This window comes from Eumetopias jubatus, unplaced genomic scaffold (genome assembly GCF_037043125.1).
Source record: "Eumetopias jubatus isolate StellerSeaLion01/CBP00866 unplaced genomic scaffold, mEumJub1_p1.0 scaffold_11, whole genome shotgun sequence".
Lineage (NCBI taxonomy): Eukaryota > Metazoa > Chordata > Mammalia > Carnivora > Otariidae > Eumetopias > Eumetopias jubatus.
This window is the reverse complement of record NW_028274817.1, coordinates 19432205-19441282: the sequence shown is the minus strand read 5'-3', so window position 1 is coordinate 19441282 and position 9078 is coordinate 19432205. Positions and strand designations below refer to the sequence as shown.

At 46.9% G+C, this 9078-nt stretch overlaps 1 non-coding gene across 1 annotated transcript; it reads left to right on the top strand.

Moving 5' to 3' along the window:
• Positions 1 to 6924: 6924 nt before the first annotated feature.
• TRNAK-CUU (transfer RNA lysine (anticodon CUU)) lies at positions 6925 to 6997 on the top strand. Its single transcript has one exon. It is a non-coding gene; the product is annotated as a tRNA-Lys (tRNA).
• The last annotated feature ends 2081 nt before the right edge of the window (positions 6998 to 9078 follow it).

Genomic DNA, 9078 nt, shown 5'->3' with positions numbered 1-9078 from the left:
AAGCCAGAGTGGAGATCATCCCTATGGGCGTAGACCCTAGCTCTCCCCTCCCCCTCTCCTTTGGGGCCTTGGAGAGTTCAGATCTCATGAATAAAGCTAATACTGGAACTGGTCGTATACCAGTCGGAGAGGGACTGTTCTCTGGATCCTTCTTTGCAGGGACGTATTGTGCCAATAGAAGGCCCCGGCCCTTTCGTGCAGCCTGGCTCGAACCGAGGGCACCCCCTCCCTTTATGAGTCTCAGCTGATTTCCCTTGAGAGCCGCCCTGCTCCGCAGCCCCCCCACCACCAATCGGACTCCCTCACTGTACCTGGGCCCCGCCCCGACTGTCCTTAGGGGCGGGGCCAGCCCTAGGGCAGGCTGGGGCAGGAAGTGGTTGCAATTACACACTCCCGACCCCGCACTGGCTGCCCCGCCTGAGCTACGGTGCTAACTCGGCTGGCCCCAGACGTCAGGGTAGGGGCTGGAAGAGGGCTCAGCCAGGGGCTCCTGGGCCAGAATGAAGCTCCTTCCCCTGATGGAAGGGAGTTTCCAAGGCTGGGGGAGGCTGGAAGCCTCAACTCTCTGCCGGTCACAACCAGGGATAAAGGGAGGGGGTCAGCATGGCAGCCACTCAGCACCACCATCTCTTTTTAACCTGGCCACTAGCTAAAAGCAGCTTTCCCCTGCTGTTTGGCCCCTGCGTTTTGCGATTGTCGGGACAGCCCTGACCCCTCCTACCAAGGAGGACAGGCTTTGATCTTCTGCTGCAAACCACCAGAGCACAGTGGCTTTATATCCCCTATTACTCCCTCGTTTCTCAGGCATTCCCATGTGGGGCCAGCACTGGGCTAGGTGGAGGGTGGGACTGGTGTGGCCATCGCTATGGGCTAAGTACCTTGTAGAGAGAGGGATCGAAGAGTTGGAGAATGGCTGGGGTGGCTTGAGAACTCTCTGGAGTGGCCTTTCTGAAAGCATCTTTAGCTCAGAAAATCGTGGCTACTACGTTAGAGGAATGAGGTAGAAGGGGGCTCAGTGAAGAGACTGGAGGAATGAAGAAGATAGTGAAGTACGGGAGGTAATGGGGATGAATGAAATAGTTTTGTTTTTTTTTAAAAGGGGGGTCTACAAACCCAGTGGATACAATGGGGGCTCCTCTTTGCCCTTCACTAGGATTTTCTCTTGCAAGCCCAGGTTCCTTTGGTATGTCTGCACCCTGAAAAGCCTGCACTCAGCGGCTGCCTCCCCAGCTTCAAAGCCCCATTTCACAACCTACTAAAAGCTTCATGGCACACTCCTTTTCTATTGAAACTCTCCCCTTCTCCAGGGCCTGCCTAATCTGCTGAGGTGGGTTGGTGCTCACTTTGGGGCTGCCCAAAAAGGAAAGTCTTCCCTCCGCCTGGTAGTGATTCTTGCAGAATCTTGGGGGGACTACTGATCAGCAGCCCTTTTCACTGGGGTTCCAGCTTCCCAGGAGTCTGGGAAGTCATAGGCAACTTCTACAGACAGCACATCAAGAGAAAGAGGGAAGAGAGAAAGAAAAGAGTGCAAAAAATCATACCAGGGGGCAGGACTCTTAGCCCTGCCTTTGTCTTGCTTCACTCACGGATGGAAATCACAATCAGAAGATTGTCTTTGGGGTTTTGTTGTTGTTGTTGTTGTTGTTTTAAAGATTCTATATATTTATTTGACAGAGAGAGAGAGAGAGCACAAGCAGGGGGAGCGGCAGGCAGAGGGAGAGGGAGAAGCAGGCCCCCCACTGAGCAGAGAGCCCTGGCCCCCTCCATGGGACTCAATTGAATCCTAGGACCCCAGGATCATGACCTGAGCCTAGGACCCCAGGATCATGACCTGAGCTGAAGGCAGAAGCTCAGCCGCTCAACTGACTAGCTAGCCAGGCACACCCAGAAGACTGTCTTTGAATATGACATGATGACAGGACACAGGATCAAATAAAGGAATAGGAATGGAAGTGTTTTGTAAACTATTAAGTTCTATACAGATGTGAGGGATTACCATTATTATTACTATGCATTACAAATTTTCATTTTGCTCCCATGGATCTGGTTTATTCAATACTCTCCTTAATAGAGGTACGTGACACAGACAGGTTAGCCTTGGGCCATTTGAGGCCCTGAGTGAAGCATCGTGAGTGCAAGCAGCTTGTGTGTGTGTGTGAGAGAGAGAAATAGAGGGAGTGATTAGGTGGAACCCCTTCCCTCAACATTTGTCCCCTGGCAAAATGGGCTATAATGAACAAGAAGACTTGAAGGGGGAGACCTCATGAATCATATGGCCAGAGAGGTCTAGGAGACAAGTCTTGTTTGTCTCCGTACCCTCAATAGCTGGAACAAGCTGGGAGAAGGAGCTCAAGCATCCAATGTCTGCCCATTTAATGACTGATGGAAGGAAGTGAGGGAGGGGTGCTCCAAGCCTTCTGCCTCCTTTGCTGCCACTACAGTTCTGATCACGTGCATCTGAGCTCCTTTCAGCTGCAGGAGTCCCGTCCCACCAGTGCAGTCCCCCAAGTGCTGGTACGTCCTTGCAAGTCTGTCGCAGCAAGTCACCATACCCCTGACGTCTCTGCCACAATAAGAAGACTGGTGTTCAGAGGCCCAGCGCACAGCCAAGGCCACTCACACCACACATGTCATTACTATTTGATTCTTCACAAGGCCTTCCAGACTCTTGCACAGCCTCGGGACCATTCTGAACATCAATCAACCAAAAAACGGGGTCGTGGATGGGGAAGCACTTTGTGACCAGCAAAACCCCACGCGAATGTAAGGGATTATTGCACTGTATTGCAAAAAGAACATTCTGATTCTCTGACAATTGTGGTTATTTGGATTTTGGCAAACAGGAGTTTACTGCATTATAAAATGTGTGTGTTGGGCGGGGGGATGTCTGCACATGTTTGTGTTCAGTGATAAGACCCATAGATACAAAGCTACCTGGCCAAATGGCGCAAAGAGTCATTTAGATCATGCAAAGCCAGTCTGGTTAAGTTAACAAGAATTCCCTGGCTCTCTATCTTTTTCAGTATGCTTTCGTATAGGTGCTCTCATCAGATTCTCCCTACAACACTATGCCACTGTTAAGTCCCTCTGACTTGAGTTCAGTAGAATAAAGCACACAGTGAGCTCAGAGGAATCTGCTTTTGAGACTTGTAGGCTCTGAGAACTTTGCCTGGGAGAAATTTTCAGGCAGAGAAAAACATGGTCTGTGTAGGTCCTGGCAGGGTACTCCAGACACATGCCAACCTCGTTCCATTCTCTGGCCTCACAGAGCAGCTCCACAATGCCTCCATAATGACCTCCAGACCAAGAAGAAGGTTCTCTTTCAGTCATTCAATCAACAAACATGTTTTGAGTGCTTTCTCATCTGTGCCAGGACTTCTGTTAGGCCCTGGGGCTAGAAAAACGAAGAAGCCTTCATCACTCACCATCCCTCTCTCAGCTCTCAAGCAACGTGTTTTGTGGCATCTTTCCCCTTCAAGACTCTCCTTGATGTTCATTTTATTCTGCTGAGTGAATCCAGGGCTAATGGTTTTGAATCTAGTCTGGTTGTTCAATCTCTGATAGGGCAACGAAGGATCCCTTTGGAGAGAGAAGTGCTCAGAACATCAAGTGGGGCTCTCGGACATGGAGCACAGGTGTTACAAACTCCAGAAGAGACAGTTTTTGGTTTTGTTTTGTTTTGTTTTGTTTTGTCCACACGCTTGAAAAGTCAGGAGAAAAATCATGCAATCAGTGTTGTGTTGGAATAGCATTCTCACCTCAGGTACTGTCAGAGCAGATGCTTTGGATCTGGAAGGCCTCTCTAGTAAGTCCAACTTAGGCTGTCACCTTTTGGGGGTCAGTTAAAGGGCTGTCTTATTGATCCTCAGTATATGGCCATGTGTATCCTTGGTGGGAGAACTCTGGTTAGTTAACTAGAACATTCAGGCAGAATGACTTCTTAGATTTTGGAATTTTCTAGTTTAGTGAAGGTTAACCTCCAGCTCCTTTCTTGTTTAGCTTCTTGGTGTGGAAAATCTTTCTAATGTGCATGAGCCCACTTTCTAAATTGTTAGTCCACTGAGCAACTTGATGGAACCTCTCCTTGTTGACTGGGCATCTTGCAGGGATTTGTCATCAGTGGATCCCAAATCAGGGTCTCCAAACCCATAAAAGCCTGGGAGAGAGTCTCTGACTTATGTCTGTATTTCATAAAGTCTAGAGAAACATACCTGCACGATGCTGCAGAGGTTAACTACAACATCAAGTGTTGTTGGCTTTAGCTGGAATTGAATGACCTCAGTGTGACTATCTTGGAATGATCAGAAGTTTTGATATAGCTTTATTTGTATCTGATACATGTTTATTTTTTTACTTTTTAAAAGTTTTTCATTTATTTAAGTAATCTCTGTACCCAATGTGGGGCTTGAACTCATGACCCCAAGATCAAGAGCCCCATGCCCTTCTGACAGAGCCAGCCAGGTACCCCATATCTGATACATTTTTAAATGGCAAATTATTATTTGAAAATACATCCTGTTTAAGTAGGTAAGTATTTTTTTTAAATATTTTATTTATTTATTTGAGAGAGAGAATGAGAGATAGAGAGCACGAGAGGGAAGAGGGTCAGAGAGAGAAGCAGACTCCCTGCTGAACAGGGAGCCCGATGCGGGACTCAATCCCGGGACTCCAGGATCATGACCTGAGCCGAAGGCAGTCGCTTAACGAACTGAGCCACCCAGGTGCCCAGTAGGTAAGTATTTTGAACACACAGGGTTAAGAGCCCAGACTCTGGAACCAGACAGTCTGGGTTCAGATCCCAACTTTAAAACTTATTAGCTAGGAAAGGATAAACAAACTGTGGTATATCCATATAATGGACTAATACTCAGCCATAAAAAGGAATGAAGTGCTGATACATGTTACAATGTGAATGAACCTCAAAAACATTATGCTGGGGTGCCTGGCTGGCTCAATCGATAGAGCATGTGACACTTGATCTCAGGGTCATGAGTTCAAGTTCTGTGTTGGGCGTGGAGCCTACTTTAAAAAAATATGCTAAATGAAAGAAGCCAAAAACAAAAAGCCACAGATCATACGATTTCAGTCAAATGAAATATCCAGAATAGGTAAATCCATAGACATAGAAAGCAGATAGGAGGTTGCCGGAGGCTGGGGGTAGGGAGGAAAGCGGAGCAACCGCTTAACAGGTATGAAGTTTTATTTTGGGGTGATGAAAACATTTTGGAACTACTTAGAGGTGGTGGTTGCACCCAGTTGTGAATGTACTAAATGACAGTGAATCTTACACTTTAAAATGGTAGCTTTTAATTTATATTATGTGAGTGAATCTGACCTCAATTAAAAAAAACTTAGTTGCTAGACAACTTTGGGCAAGTTACTGAACATCTGTGTACCTCAATTTCTTCATCCATAAAAGGGGGAAATAATAGTACTTAGCTTATGAGATTGTTATGAGTATTAAATGCGTTACATTTGTAAAATCCTCAGAACAGTGTCTGGTACATACTAAGCAATGTATAATTGTGTTTAATGGGATCCATGAGGGGAAAGACATAATCAGACCCTTGGTAGTAACAAGTTTGGGGACCTCTGGTAAAGATGAAAGTGGAAAAGTGCTCCATGTATTTCAGTGTGTAGTCCAAGAGACCTCTGGTTTCTAATTCTCAGTAGACACTGGAAATTCAGAGTATGAGGCACCACCCCAGACCTATTCAGGAAGATCCTGGGTGGGAGGGTGCCTTGGAATTTGAATTTTAACACGCTCCTCCCAGTGATTATTATGTATATTAAAGTTTGAGAAAATTTGGTGTGAGACTTTAGGTTGAATGTATGTGGAAGGCGGAACGTTGTTCTCTGGATTTTTAAAAAAATCAAGATCCCAGGTCGCAACTTATTTTTTGATCATCTTGTGACTTTCTTCCCAATTCTTCCTCTAAAGCCCCTAGGACAAGTCTTCCTCTAGAGCCCCTTCCAGTTTAATGAGCGAGAACAGACACACAAGAATACATATAAACACACACACCTGAAATAAGAATGGTATATTTACCAAGTTATCTATAGCAGCAAAACTATGTGCTTCCTCCATTCGGTGAATGTTGGAAGTGCTATGCTGGGCTCTGTGGAGGACACAGTAAAACGTGGCCCTTGCCTTCCAGGTGCTGACAAGTTCTACGAGACAAGATGGCTACTAAAAAGGCTGGGCATCATGTGAGTGGGGGATTTGAGAAGTGGTGTGTATGTGGGGAATGGGGGTGTGGGAAACTGCATGCTGGGCAGTACTTGAGGGGACCCATGCCCCCATTGAACGCCTACTGTCAATCAATCTCCAAGTATTCATGGAGTGCTGTTTGCTCAAACACTGCCAGGCATTGTGGGGGATGCTGCTTTCTATGGCAAAGTGCCTGCCCTCAGATGGGGAGGTAGAACTAAGTCACAAAGCACAGAAAATCACTAAGTGCTAAGCAGTACTTACCTACGGGGCCAAGAATTCAGAGGCAAAAGCATTCAGAGACAGCTCAGTGGAAGTGGGGCTTGAAGGATTTGGCCAGGGGGAAAGGAACTCAAGTGTAGGCACGTGGATAGGAGTGAGCACAGAGATGTGTTAATTCAGTATGGTATCTCAGTCCCATGCCAACATCCCTGAGCCTACAAAGAATCACCATCACAGCCAGAGGAAGTGGAATTGGGTGAGCACCCACTGAATGTGGGCCACTGAACTGGGTGCTAGTCTCAATATTCTTTAGCCTCTTTGGGGGAAGAGATAATAGTTTTGCTGAAAGGTCTTGCTAAATTTTATTCCATTCCCCTTGCCAAAAATCCACCTTTCTTTTTCTTTATGTTTAGGTTGTGCTTTTATCCCCAGGTTTGAATTAAGCAGGTGCTCCCAAGTTCTGAACTCTAAAAACTCCTCATGCTTGGGGCGCCTGGCTGGCTCAGTCGGTAGAGTGTGAGACTCTTGATCTCAGGGTGGTGAGTTCGAGCCCCACGTTGGGCATGGAGCCTACTTAAAATAATTAAAATTTTTAAAATTAAAAAATAGGGGTGCCTGGGTGGCTCAGTTGGTTATGCATCTGCCTTCGGCTCAGGTCATGATCTCAGGGTCCTGGGATCGAGTCCCGCAATTGGGCTCCCTGCTCTGCAGTGAAGCCTGCTTCTCCCTCTGCCTACTGCTCCCCGTGCTTCTGCACTCTCTCTCTCTGTCAAATAAATAAAGACAACCTTTAAAAATAAATAAATAAAAAGTAAAAACTCCTCATGCTTAAAAAAAGAACAACTACTATGGGGTATCTACTAGGTAGATACCAGCCAAGCGCTGTTCTAAGTGCTTAATGTCCAAGAACTCATTTGATCTTTATAACATTTTCAGGAAGTATTTATTAGCACCCATTTTATAACAGAAAACTGAGGCTCAAACAGAAATTAAGGGTCTAAGGTGATATTGCTAGGAAGCGGCAGAGCTAGGATTCAAACCATGTCTCTCTAACTTTAGAGACTGTGTGTAGGCACTAAATGGGAAGACAAAGACTAAAGGAGGCTAAACTTAAAACTGAGTCTTCAACGGGCAAGAAGGGAAGCCAGGTCTGGGCCTCAGTTTCCCTACTACGAAATAAGAGGATTAGATTGGATCATCCATTCATTCATTCACTTAACAAATACTTGTAGAAGGCCTACTCCATGCCATTGTAGGGGATGTTGGGGCGAGAGAAAGGAGGCTGTGATACACAATTGAGAAATACTGCGTCCCTTCATCCAAGGAAGTGGAAATCTAGTTGGAGAGACAGGTAGGCAGAGTGTAGAAGTGCTTAATAGAGGGCCAAGCTCTGTATGGTGGAGGAAACCCCGAGGAGAAGTTAACTTCCATGGGGGAGGGAGTGGGGGTCAGGGAAAGTGGCATGAAAGAACCAGCTTGAGTAATGGTTGAGTGGGATTTCAACAAGCGCAGAAGGGCATAGAAAATGCTGAAGGAGCAGTCCAGAAAGCGCTTGTCTTGTCCAAGGAATGGTGAGAGGGCTGGTTTGGTGAGAACAGAGGTTTTGTGAGGGACATGGATGGGAAGGAGGCTAGAGCAAGATCAGGGAGGGCCATGGAAGCTAGGTGAAGGCTAATGGAGTTGATTTTGTTGCCAATGGGCAGCCAACGCCAGTTTTTGGGAGGGCAGATGATTTCTTAGTTTCTTCCATCTCTAGCACTGTCTGTTTGATTAAAAACCCTGTTAGGAGTCTTAGGGAGGCAGGGAGGCTTGACCTCGAGAGGCCTCTGGGGTGATTTTAGCCCCCTTCCTCATTTTCCCCCCTTTGGCTATAAAATCCAGAAAGGCTGTTAGTTGTTTACAGAGTTAAGTTTAACCAGACATGCTGTCTCCCCATCTAGACCCAGGGCTCTTAGAGGGCAGAGAACAGGCCTTCCTCAGCATGCAGTGGGCTGTTGGAATGCGTCTCCAGCAGCAACCTGCTGCAGTAGGTTTTGTGCATTTGAGATATATGAAGAGCCAACAGGGGCAATGAATTCTCCCCCACAGCACGAAGGGAAACACTATAGAGCACATAGTGCATGTAACTCATGGTCAGCCCTGCTTCACTCTTTCTTTCCTGAATTTGCAGGGTGCTTTCTGTACCCTTCACTCCCCTAGTCTGCTTTCAACTGCGGTGGCTTAAAATGAGCCCTTCGACAGTCCTAAGACTCTGAGTTCCAGCTCTGACTTCACCTTCAACTGACCAGGGGGGCGGGGGTGGGGGTGGGGGTGGGGGTGGGTGGGTGGGTGGGCAGGGGATGAAGGGATGACCAGAAGCTTCAAATTTGCTTCCTTCTGACACTCCAGCGATCTAAGTCACTGAAATTGTTGTCATTGTTGTTGTCGCTGTCACAGGACTGGGCTGTTTTACCAGAGACACAAGGAAGGCCTCTGATTTCAGAACAAAGCAGAGAATTGGAGCAATTATCCTATGAATTAAGTCAGAGGTTGGTGTGAGGCCTAAATTACCCCCACGAACCCCAAATGCCCTATTTTGTCTGGTTGGCTCCAGGAGGGCAGAGCCCAGGCCCATGTCACCCCTAGGTCTCTGTGCAACGGAGGCT